Genomic DNA, 13,905 nt, shown 5'->3' with positions numbered 1-13,905 from the left:
ATATGTACAATAACAGATGACCTTCATAATCCAGGTTTCAAGTAGATGGCAATCATCACAATATCCTGTTTTCAACTTTCCTTAGCATTTATTTATTTATAAAGCCTGTTACACCGTGGATTATTAACATCTTTCAGCAGTTTGCAATAAAAAGTAAGATAAAAAGTAAAATCTAAACTTAGAAACTAGTTTAAAAATGTATTTGAAGGATCTTTTAAAAAGTTAAAGTGAGGACATTTCATTCATCAGGGGGAAATTTGAGAAAACCTGGCTCTGGGTGATCATAAGAGAAAACTATGGCATCTATAAGCCAACCTCTTCAGATGATCTCATTTGAAGTCACAGAGTTTATCATAATGTCAGAAACTACAATCCAAGTTCTAGCTTCTAATCAATCACTGAAATATAGGAACTTTTGATGGAAGTGAGTCAATTACTGGTCTAATTCCCTCACATTTTTAGAGATTTGTTTTAATTTTGGAGATATTGTATTGATGAATGTGACATAGATAGGTCTGTTTGAACATGTGTACAATAAGATTAAGATTATAATACATTAATGTTGTATTAACTAATATTTTTATTGTGCTTAGGATAAATATTGCTTTTTTCTTTATAGATTTTCCTAAATAAAGTTATTGGAGAGGGATTTCAACACTTTTAAAAGGAGACTCCACAAATTCATAAGGACCTTGCCCAGTGCCCAAAATCAAAGCAGGTTACTTCACATAGCATCTGTTTCAAAGAAACAATGGAAGTTTCATTGTTTCATGTGAGCTCCATGAACACATCTTCGCTGGCCACTATGATACAAAATACTGAACTAAATGACCCATTGTCTTGACTGGTCTTTTTATGTTCTTATTTTTTTATTTCTGGAAGATAACACAAGTGTTAAACAATTATATCCACAAATATATACTCTAGCAATAGATGTCCACAGGAAGTTGGTGGGAAGGCGGGAGTAAGTGATATTACATATATAGGTAGTCCTTGACTCACATTGGAACCCAAAATTTCTGTTGTTAAGTGAGACAGTTGTTAAATGAAATTTGTCTCACTTTACAACCTTTCTTGCCTTATTTGTTAAGTGAATCACTGCCATTGTTAAGTTACTAATATGGCTGTTAAGTGAATCTTGCTTCCCCATTGACTTTGCTTATCAGAAGGTGGCAAAAGATGATTATATGATCTCAGGACCCTGAAACCATCATAAATATGAATCAATTGCCAAGGATTTGAATTTTGATCACATGATCATGGGAATGCTAAAATGGTCATATGTGTGAAAAACAATCATAAGTTACTTTTTTCGGTGCCAGGGTAACTTCCAATGGTCACTAAATGAACTGTTGTAAGTAAAGGACTACCTGTAGTATAGTATCATTACAGACAGTATCATATAATTTCAATGTCTTAGCTTTTAATGGGTGCTTATGACTCTAGCCTTGTTATAGAAAGCCTTAGTGAGCAGCATCCAAAAGGCACTACAATAGTGATGAACCAGCACAATACAGTACCCTACTGTCTTTAGAAGTGCCTACAAATAATTCACTTGCTTGTCAGCTAATCCTTTCCAAGAGAAATAAAGTATGATTTCTTCATGACTGATACATTCTGACTATTGTTCTGTGACAACTACTGTTCTCTAATGTGCTTGATCACCTGATATTTAAGCTGCATTTTATTCTGTGGTATCTTCATGAATATGTTCACTTAGTTTTTCAGCAACAGTTTGGCACAATTTTCCACTATAATCTAGCACTTTATTTCAACTTCCCAAACTAGTATACAATCCATTATGAAATTTTGTGATGGTCTCTCCCCATCAAATGCTAATCACATTTGACCTTGATTACTTTTTCAGGATAAGCCATGATCACTAGGGTTAGGGTTTGTCCCAGCAAACTGGTCTTTAATCTTATTTCTTATTCTTGACTCAGTATGTAAAAGCTGTTATTGGTACAATTTCTTTGCCTATAATTGTTCCAACAAAAACAATAGAAATAGGTATGTTGTTCAAAAAAATAAAAAATAAAAATGGAGCCCAATAGCTAGTATTGTATATAATCTAAGAACTCTGCTTTGAATTTTTCATTTCTCCAAATTATCAGTTTTTATTATATTTCAGTAGACATTATCTTTCATTATTTATTCATCACACAGTCAGCCAGATGTTCAGAATGGATTTGGCACTCTGGTCTGTCTATCAAGTCTTTCCCAAGGACCTGGGATGGGCAGATGTAGATATTTGATGTTACAGATATAGTCTCAGGATGTAAACTTTGATTGTCTTTCCTTATGAATATTATTATGAATATTATTATGAATATTATTATTATTCAATAACAATATTCATATCCTCTTGGCTTCCTATATTATGCTAACCCAATCCATGGTGTTTATAAGCCCTGGTTGCTGCATAATCTTTATCAACTGTGTCTTGCTAAACCTTTATTTAACCAATTATGCTAATCAATATTCCACTGCTAACTTCCCATCATGTATAAAGGCCCTACATGAGCAAAAGCTGTTAAGCAGAGTTTTGTTTCCCATTTCCACAGTAATTGGTTTCACACATGGATTAAACCATTTGTTCAAACATAGTTGCAGTTTATGCTTTATTGATTAAATACACTATATTGTCAAAAGTATTCGCTCATCTGCCTTTACTCGCATATGAATTTACTGTAAATTACATCCCATTCCTAATCTATAGGGTTCAATACGATGTCGGTCCACCCTTTGCAGCTATAACAGCTTCAACACTTCTGGGAATGCTATCCACAAGGTTCAGGAATGTGTTTATGGGAATTTTTGACCATTCTTCCAGAAGCGCCTTTGTGAGGTCACACACTGAAATTGGACAAGTTTACGTGGCCTACCACTTCGTGGCTGAGTTGCTGTCGTTCCCAAACACTTCCACGTTCTTATAATACAGCTGACAGTTGACTGTGGAATATTTAGGAGCGAGGAAATTTCACCACTGGATGTGTTGCACGCGTGGCATCCTATCACAGTTCCACGCTGGAATTCACTGAGCTCCTGAGAGGACCCATTCTTTCACAAATGTTTGTGAAAACAGTCTGCATGCCTAGGTACTTGATTTTATACACCTGTGGCCATGGAAGTGATTGGAACACCTGATTCTGATTATTTGGCTGGGTGAGCAAATACTTTTGGCAATATAATGTATGTTGTGTTATAAAAATGAACTGAGTAAACCAGTAAACTCTCTCTCTCTCTCTCCCTCCCTCCCTCCCTCCCTCCCTCCCTCCCTCCCTCTCTCTCTCTCTCTCTCTTTGTAAACCACAATTGTTAGTTTCATTCAGTGCCTGTGCTGTTTGGTATAAAAAGAGCTTTTAGTTGTTTAATTTGCTTTCATTAACAGCAAAGACAAAAAATAAGATTTATTTAAAAGATCCTGCTTTCACATTGCTGTTTTTAAACTGACAGAAACATTCCTTAGTCGGAAATGCATTTGTTTTAATTTATGTATTTATTTGTTTTATATACTACCAGAATCATCAAGGACTCTCACTGGTTAATCTTAGAAAAACATGAACATATAATAGTAAAACAACTTATGCAAACAACAGCATCAACTAAAAAATAGTGCCACCTAAATTACTCTCCAGAGACTCTTTAAAAAACTATATTTTAATCAATTTCCAGGATATCATCAAAGTGGTTGCCCACCTGACTTTGGGAAAGATGCTGTTCCATAAAATAAAAATAATCCCCAAAAGACATTATTTCCAGGCCTCCCCCCCCCCCATAAAAAAAGGGTAAGCTCCTTGTAGCTTATGAATGGACAAAGGTGTTGGATGTACCCAGTCTAACCGGATGAGGCAATTGTGCTGGAACAGCATCTTATTTTAAAAATGTTTTCTGTTTTCTAAAAACAAAAATTTACTACTACAAATACAAGTTGGCCTTTGCTACACGCACTGCAAAACTTTCCACAATGTCACTGGGAACATCAAATTCCCAGGCATCATTTCCAATTGAATTTGGGAATACAGCAAGTGGAGAAAGCCAGCATTGCGGTTTCATGTAGCTGCTAACTGAGATTGAATCATTGGTTCAGCTATAACAAAATGTATGTGTGTGTTTCTAGAGATATAATATTTGCAGTAGAGAAATATGGTGTTTTGGCTAATAATGATGATTGCAGTCCAAGACAATGGGAGGTATATGGACTCATAAAGATAAGTACAGAAATCTACGCAGTATTTTTATGCCTTGTTTTTAGAGGTGCGGTATTAAAACATTTTTAATTTAGAAATGCCCTTAGTTGTCCAAAAGATAACCTACTAAATCAGAAAGCTGCTTTCTTGTGAAGCATATATTGCTGATTGGTATCAGCATGTATTAAAAATTTTGAATTCCACTTCTATACATTTTGTACCATGCTGTCATCAATACACTGCAGCATATATTCTAAATGAACAATCTAGCTAATGATCACTTTAAAATGAATAGTTTAACAAAAGTTGTTTACCATTCATTTAGCTCTGATTGATACAAAAATAACTTACTTAACATTAACTATTGTGTTAATTTTCAATCCAACTTTTGTATAATTTTTCTTTACCAAATTGATTTTTTGTTCCAGGTCAGCTGATACCATAAGGGAGATTTTGTTAATAGTAAATGTATGAAGTGAAGAATACTTATTCATTATTATATACAAATTGGAGCACTGATGGAGCTGGAATTCAAAAAATATTTGGAGCATTTAATTCACCTAACACAGAGAGGGGGGAGTGGGGAAGGAAGATGTTTTCATACTATTTACTTACAATTATTGTCTCTTCTGGACCAGTTATTTCAGGTTACAGATAAGCATTTTTGGCAGCATTTGAAGTGGAGGACAACACCCATGTTTTACCAGCCACTGTTTTAGCTTAGAGATGCCATGTGAAGATACAGAATTGTGGAACTATTGGGAACTATTTATAGTTTCCTCATTGTGGCATAGTGTGCTATGAGTATAATGAAACAGGCTCAGCCGAATTTTTAAAGTATATTCTCACATGTATGAATGAACTGCTCTCGGAGCCCAAACAGAAGAGGAGAACAGAAAATAAAAAATGAATTTTGATATTCCCAAATTTTCATATTAAAGTCACTGCTAAGTAGAAAACCGAGTTACGGTTCCATTGTTCAGAGAAAACAGCAGAGCAAGTTTAAGAACTGGTGAGTATAGCAGAGATTGACAGGTCTGCTTTTCCACAGAAGAAAAACAAATTCTTGACATTTTACATAGAAAACTATATGAAAAACCTTATACATAAAGCAGTAGGTATGCTTTGTCCTACTCTGAGCATTTTTCTATTTAGGTTTTGTTTCAGAGGAGAAGATTTAATGCATGCATGATTCATTAGTTGTAACTGTGCTGCCAATTCCATAACATGAGAGAAAGAGATGAGAGTTTGTTAGTCTTGGATAACCTTTTGTGGGCATGATGTGTTGTTGCCTCCTTAGAGCTTTCACATGGGCGTGAAACAGCTGTTAAATGCAGCTTCAATTAGCAGATTCTTTTGTTGAATTTGGATCTAACATAACTGAATAGAAATTAGATCTTTTAGTAGGAAATCTAGAGAGAATAAACTTAAATGTTTCCTTGGAAATAAGATATACACGTTGCGTTCTCACATTGCACTAAACCAAAATGTAATTTGCAGTTTATATTAGATACAAAGTCAGATCCTATATTGTGACTTCTTCAACATGGTTAAAACAAAGTTTTGCTTACTGAACTTAATAACTAAGTTTAAGTTGAGTATACATTGGCTTTGGGTCAACAATTTTGATTTTATGGTTTTATGCTACAATGAGCAAAATCAATTGTCAATTTTGTCAGAACAACAGAGTATTTTTAAAACTGGAAAACTGAATTTTAGTACATCAAATCACTTGTCTGTTCAAGCAGTTTCAAAGTATTGCAAATATTTGAAATACAAATATTTGAAAAAGAAATAATCTGATGATAATTTATCTTGTTTCAGATGTGGTTACACTGAGTATCAACTAGACATGTTCATATTAAAGCATGAAGCAAAATATTTTTCCCCATTCTGTATCCACACCATCAAAATTTAAAAAACGTGCTTTTCTGGCCAGTATTGTCTTCTTTAGTGGATGAGACACTCATAATTCCTCAGACAAAAATCTTTTCCAGCCCTGCTATCAAAGATGTTCAAATTTGAAAATGCAGACAATATTATTCTATGCTTTATGATGCTATTCAAATGACATATCACAACCCAGAGAGCAAAGATGAGGAATTTTTAGTATAGTCTCTGATGGTACAGCAACACACACATAATGATTATTCATGTTGTACTGTAGTAGTTTTCAAAGGTCTGAATGATAATTGGGGAAAAAAACTAAAAAGAATTGTTCCCAATACATATTTTTCTGTATAGCACTGCTGGTAGCAAAACAAAACAACCATTTTTTTTTAAATAAAGCTATATGAGGGTTCGGAAGACACTTTATATTAAAATTCTTTAACAGAGAAAAAAAATGGGTAGTTGTTCAGTTGTCCAAATTTTTGCAGAAATATCTTCTTTCTCTGGCCGGTAATGGCATTTAGTCCATTGACAATATCCAGCAAAAGTTAATACTGTAACAACAGCCAGCACTTTAACCAATTTTAAAAGGAAGGTAAGTTGATTAATATGAGAATCTAGCAGTGGGGCTGCTAATCATCACGATGCTATGAAATCATTGGGTTCAGAATACTATGTCACTAAGGCAACTTGGAATTAACTGGAGCACCATTTGTTGGATTGTATGATCAAATCTTATGTGGTTTTATGTTTTTAAACAAAGACAGGGATCACAGGTGTGTCCTGACGTTAAATGGAAGGAAAGCAAATGACAAAATGTGCACCACAATTTTGCAATGCAAATTCTGCCCCTTTTGTTGTTACAACAAGACATTACCCACAAGCACACAGGGACAGAGCTTCTGTTGTGACATCGTGATGAAAATTCTATTTACTATGGTCACTCATGGTAGAAACTGGCTGATTCCTCAGATTGCACAGGATTTGGTGGGAAACCATAAAATGGAACGCATAAAGTTAAAAAAAAATCTAAGCTAGACTCTGATTCATAAAGGCAGATAATGTCATAAGCCTTTGCAAGATGATTAAGAGACTTATGTGTAATAAAAGAAAAAATGTAATAAAAGAGAACATGTGCAACCACAATGCTTTCATTATGATTGACTCTTTCTTTGAATAGACTCCCTTGTCTCCGTAACAGGTTTTGCCAGGTAATGGATGAAGCTGAATATAACAGTTATCAGTTATGTTCACTAATTTTCTATGGAGTCCATCTTCACTATTTAGACACTATATTTTAGGCTGTGAAATTAAATATATTTTAGACAAAAACTTGTAAATCAGGGGCGTTATTTTCAAACAACTGAATCATGCTTTCAGAGTAAGATAAAGCTTATTTTGAAATGCAAAATAATAATAATTTTGGGAGAATGATAAAAGATTTTAAAACTTTAGGAGTGCTGAATTCATTCCTATAAGAATTTCTTGCTGCTAGCAGAAAAAAGAAGCAGGGACACCAGTTTTGAACACATTGTACCTCCTTGCTTTTTAGCCTCAGCTTCAATGGAAATTGTAACAATGGAACTTTGTACCTAAAATGATAATAAATAAAATGCCTTTTTGCTAGAGGAGTGTTCTTTCAGGAAGATTAACATGCTAAATAAATAGTGCTCACAGTCTTCTTAACTTATTCCTAGTTGAATTTTATGCCATTAGGAAAGGGTATACCTTTTAAACAGTAAATTTTGATTGATCAAAGGTAAGCTTCGAATTAAAAAACTATTTACTAAAGAAGCTCAGTAAGACTTATACTTTTAGCTACATTAACATAACAAACTGTTTTATTCAATTCAATTTATGCATATGGCTGATGTGCTCTGATGTGGTCAGTCAATCACCCCTTTTGCAAAGTAAATCAGATTGTGAAAAGTTGACAAAGTTTAATCAGGTATTTCAGCTCTTCTGTGGTTAGTCATTTCTCAGTGTTATGTGGCATCCATCTAAAACATCTTTAGAATGTCTACCACATTTTTAAAAGAAACTAGCACCTTAGTTGTTCTCTAGTTGTCTTGTTGCTAAATTGTGCTAAGAATGCAAATAATTCTTGGCATACATTTATGCATGGGTACTCATCACATTATGCAGAGCTCAGAAAAGAATTAAGAAATAGTGAAAAGAGAATACTAACTTAAAATTAGCTTACTCCTAAGCCTTGCACTGTATCACTCCATATTTTATACCTTCCAATCTATACCTGTTTCCATCACAGTCATAAACTACTTTTTGTTCTTTAAAATTCTCACTGCTTCCTTTTTTAGAATCTTATCAACTCCATCAAGTTACAGATGCCTTGGTCTCTTAACTTATTCATATTTCATCCCATAAGATGTTGGACAAGAGACCATCAACTGAATAATAAGGAAGAAGTAAGCATTTTCCCCTTCCCTGCCATTGTAGGGGGGTTGATCAGATTTGCTTTTAGTTTTTCCCCACCAGCTGTCCAGATGTTACTTCTGGCATTTCAATTCCTAAGGGCCTCAGTAAACCATGGCACCAACCTGAATTGTCTTGAAATAAGAAATTGCTTAGGGACAGTTTATACTCTTTATACTTTACATAAATGACCTTTGCTCTCATATTATAAGTAACTGGGTTCTCTTCACTGATGATGTAAAACTATTCAACACCACTGACAATGCTGCTACCCTACAAAAAGACCTTGACTATGTGTCAGAATGCTCAAACAATTGGCAACTCCAAATCTCAACCAACAAATGCTCTGTCTTACACATTGGCAAAAATAAATCAGAAAACAAAATACAAGCTGGGAAGATATGACCTTGTATACCACCCCCACTCTGTCAAGGACCTTGGAGTACTCATCTCAAATGATCTAAGTGCCAGAGCTCACTGTAACAACATTGCCAAAAAGGCATTTAGAGTTGTTAAACTAATCTAGCATAGTTTCTTCTCCGGTAATATTGAACTGCAAACTATGGCATACAAACGTTTGCTAGACCAATTCTTAAATACAGCTCATCTGTCTGGAACCTGCACTGCATATCAGACATTTATAAAATCGAACGAGTCCAGAGATATTTCACGAGGAGTCCTCCATTCCTCTGCTCGCTACAGAATACCTCGTGCCACCAGACTTGAAAAGTTCGGCTTAGACAACTTAGAACTGTGCCATCTTCAATCCGACCTAAGCGTAGTACATAAAATTATCTACTACAATGTCCTACCTGTCAATGAATACTTCAACTTCAACCACAACAACACATGAGCACACAATAGATACAAACTTATGGTAAACCACTCCAAAGTCGATTACAGAAAATATGACTTCAGTGACAGAATTGTCAATGCCTGGAATGCAGTACCTGACACTGTGGTTTCTTCCCCAAACCCCCAAAACTTTGACCTTAGACTGTCTACTGTCAATCTCACTCCATTCCTAAGAGGTCTTTAAGGGGTGTGCATAAGTGCACCAGCATGCCTACTGTTCCTGTCCTAATATTTCCTTGTATTCATATTCATTTCATGTATTTAAAATCATGTTTATACTTATATCTGTTATCTAATTCATGCTTGATAAAATAAATAAATAATAAAATAAAATAAATAAATAAACAGTTCAATCCAGTGCCCAATTTGCCAGTTGTTTATTAGGAATTATACCCACTGCTCCCCAGACAGTTGAGGAACTCCCTGGGTACTTCTAGAACAGGAGTGTCAAACTCAAGGCTTAGATCTGGCCCATGGGGCCACCCTAGAAACAGCAAAGAACTGACCTGCAGTGCCTCTGCCAGCAAAAGTGGAGCTTGGGACATGCAGCCCTCCCAGGCTCTGTTTCTGGCTGTGGCAACCTCCTGCTGCCCTCTGCTAGTGAAAACACAGCTCGGGGGGCTGCACGCGGAAATTAGGTACTGGTAAACCAACACTTGGGACAGACAGCTGTCATTACCCTACATGGATGAGTTTCAATCACAAGAGAATCAGTTTGTGGTCTGTCCATGAGAATGAGGCAATAAATTGCTCTCCTACTTTAGATCATGCAATAGCTGCTCCAAGAGAACCCAAGGTCTAATACCATGTTTTCCCCAAAATTAGACCTCCCCAGATAATAAGCCCAATTGGGATAAGCCCAATTGAGTTCATGTGCTAAAATAAGCCCTCCCCCCAAAATAAGCCCTCCTCGAAAATATTACAACACAGCACCAGCCATGAGGTAACCACGCTCGCTGTGTCCTGCACTTCAAAAATAATAAGACTTTCCTGAAAATAAGGCCAAGTGTTTATTTCAGGGTCAAAAGAAAATAGGACCTGTCTTATTTTGGGGGAAACACAGTTCATAAGTCCCTACAAGTGACAAGCATGATATTATGATTGCTATAGTAATCATGAATTCTAGGGCTTTATACATGTCCATCCCAGACCATGGAGGATAAAATCCCCCAGTGCCTGGAGATCAATTGCAAAAGTCTGGAGAAGGAACTTGTTAAGCAGTGAGAAGGACTGGTATTTTAGTAAGATCTTTAAACTTAACATAAACTTAACATAATGTGTAAGCACCCCACCCTAGTATCTAATGAGAAGAATCCTTGATCAGGATGCTATCCCCTCCCTTATTTTGGCATTGAGCCTGATAAAGGATCTGATCTTCAAGTGAACACATTTCAGACAAAGCAGTATCACTTCTGCCTGGTTTCAATAATGCATGACAGGTTTGCTGCCTCATGCACCACCAAGTTGTGAATGAAGGTGATCTTGTTACAGATAGATATGGGATTATCTAACAGCAGTATGAAGTCAAGATCTCTAACGATCCAACTCTTAGCCCCTAGAATGAAGCCCTCAAATTGGAAGTTGGGATTGCTTCCAAACTGGAAATCTCCTTTCTTTTGTAAAACAGCCTGCCTGATGCTCCGTGCCATATCTTCTTCATTCCAATGCTACAGGAGTGTTAACTACTTGTGCACTCTTCCTGCCATGGTTGATCCCTAAAGGAAGCTGCATAGAGACTTTTGTATCACCAATCAATCTAATAAATCAGGCTTCCTATTGAAAACTATTCATGCTGGTCTCTCATACCCAAACTACAAGCTACCCCCCCACAAATTCATAAACCCTTCCTGTGTCATAATCATAGAGTCTATCTCTCTAATGTCTGATTAGCTGGGATTAATCTCCAGTCTGCCTTGCCATCAAAATGACATGAAGAGAAACTTTGGATGAGGATGGGCAGTCAATTCAAGCCATATCAGTTTCTGTTTTTTCAACTTATTTGCTGGGGGAACCACGTGTTGGAAGAAATGTCTACCTGAGTTCAGTTCCAGGTGTGGGAAAAGACACTGGATTCATGGAAGTTGCTTGGAAAAAAGGTTTTAATGATGGACAGGACCACATAGTTTGAGGTCCATGGCAAAAAAGCACATGGGTGAGTGAGAGATTTATACCCTCTGTTGGCCCCCACCTTAGAGATTCCTGTAAGAAGTGTATCCCATTGGCAGTCAGACTCCCAGGGGGCAGGAGTCTTAGCTAACTTTGTAGGCTGTTTGTGTCTCAGGCTTGGTTGAGCCTTGCTGAGTGATGTGATTTTCCAGGTTCCATGTGTTGAGATAGGTAGCGGGTTAATCATATCATGTCCTGAGGGCCATGTTTTAATCCCATCAGCCTGGAGCTGAAGCAGGAGGGGCAGGGAGCTTCAGGGAACTGTTTTGTTTTTAAAACACATTTCTCCTTTTGTCATCCAGGGAAACATAATATTTTGCATTTTTAAGATTTCCTAAAATATTTCATTCTTCTAGGAGAGGGGTGGGTGAAACTCATCCATGTAGGGTAATAACTCCCTACACACCATTCAGCTTTATATCATTTTTCTTGTTTATTATTTCAGTTTGTATTCATTGATGCTGGATTTTATGGCTAAACCTCATTCAAATGTTTTTAAATTAGTTCTAGTGCTATGCTAAAGTGGTTGAGTTTTTGGAGTGTAGTATTTTGGGAACCATTTTTCTCCAAAGAAATAGAAAAGCAACTTCCTTCTTTTTCCAAAGAAGCTTTGCACCTTAGCTGTGAAATGACTGAATGGTGTGTGTGAATATATAAGCATTTAGAGAGAGACTTCAGAAAAATAAAAGACACAATCACAATCTCATTGCCAAAACACTTCACAGAAAGGAAGTACACTAAGCCACAATAAAAAATAAAGCACTGAGAAAGAATAGAAAAATAAAGAGCTGTTTATCAGGGAGAGATAAAATTCTGGAAACCGAAAGACAGATAACAGGGAACAGTCTCCATTACTTACTCATTTGTATGTCCTTCATGATAGCAAAGGATTTATGCATTCCTTCAACAAACCTAGGAAAATAAAGTGGAGTACTGAGAAAGAGTTATGATTTTTATCATACCAATTTATCCATCAAAAAATAATAAACAGAATTTTCAATAACTACCCATACAACACTAATTTGTATACCAAAACAAAGAAGCAGACAAACCCTAAACTACTCCAAAAATGAGTATGTTATTAAAATAAGATCTCTTTTCTGAAGAATAATGTCTGGCTATCAACATCTAGGTCAGAGGTTGGCAATCCACGCCTCTGGAGCTGCATGTGGCTCTTTCATTCCTCTGCTGCTGCTCCCTGTCACTGTCCGCTCCACAATTGATAGGGCTTTCAGTTAGGACAGGGAGAGGAAAAAGGATGCTGTGCAGTGGTGGGTTCTGGATCTCATTTCAACCAGTACGGTTGGCTGGCATCATCCATATGGACACGTGCAATGCACACATGTGTCTTACTGCTTCCACGAGCCTCTGTAATGCTCCAGCTGCTCAGCGAAGCATCACGCAGGCACTGTATGCACCGTGCACATGCATGGAAGCACCAAAGACTTAAAAGACCGATAAGGAGCTCGGGCAGGCAGGTGGGGCCCCCGGAGCACCATACTGGAACGGTATCCGGTGCTCCAGGCAGGCTCCGGTATCCGGCTCTGGGGCATACCGCCTGCAACCCACCACTGACACTGTGCTAGGAGGAGACTTTATGTGGGGGACTGGACTTCCAGTTGGCTCCAGAATTAAACGGGGGGCTTCCGGTTAGGACCTTTGTGGCTCTCTGAGTGTTTAAGGTTGCTGACCCCTGATCTAGGGGGTCCCAAATAGGATACAATTGACCATGTTGAGCCTGCTGGTGGTTGGTGTAACTGAAAACATCACGCAAAATATTCACTATATAAAAAGAGATAAATTCTCCCCTCCCCAAAGTGTGTGTGTGTGTGTGTGTGTGTGTGAAAATCCTATATAGGAGGACATGACATAATGCAATACCTGTATCTCTCTACTCTGAATGCTTAAAGGAACATGGGCTCTAAATACCAATTTGATAGATTAAGGAAACACGTATGAACTGTTAAGCAAACATATTTGTATTTCCAGTAAGAACAGGCAAAGCTGACTTAAAGCTTTTTATCCTCCTAAGAAAAGGACATGATGGGAATGTCTGAAGAGGTCTCTTTCCAGAAGCCAGCTATTGTTAGAACTCTACAGGTTGGTGCTGCTGTGAAACCAAGCTGCCTGTTTGCTCTTCTGCGTCAAGACCTTGTCATGCTTTTTGGCCCTTCCCCATTAATTCTATTTTTCTTCTAAACCCAGTTGAGTTCTGGTCCAACTTGCCAGCAGCTTAGTCTTGCTTGAGAATTTAGGACATTTATTTTGTTTACTGTAGCAAAGCTGCATGAAGGAAACTTGAGTTATAAAAGAAAACTATTTTATCAAAGGACTTGTCCTTGTCAAGACTTTTAGGAGAATATTTTGGAGG

The sequence above is a fragment of the Thamnophis sirtalis genome, unplaced genomic scaffold (assembly GCF_051295495.1).
Source record: "Thamnophis sirtalis isolate CommonGarterSnake01/CBP01778 unplaced genomic scaffold, rThaSir2_p1.2 scaffold_5, whole genome shotgun sequence".
NCBI classification, from domain to species: domain Eukaryota; kingdom Metazoa; phylum Chordata; class Lepidosauria; order Squamata; family Natricidae; genus Thamnophis; species Thamnophis sirtalis.
The sequence above is the reverse complement of the archived record's forward strand: the minus strand, read 5'-3'. Positions refer to the sequence as shown.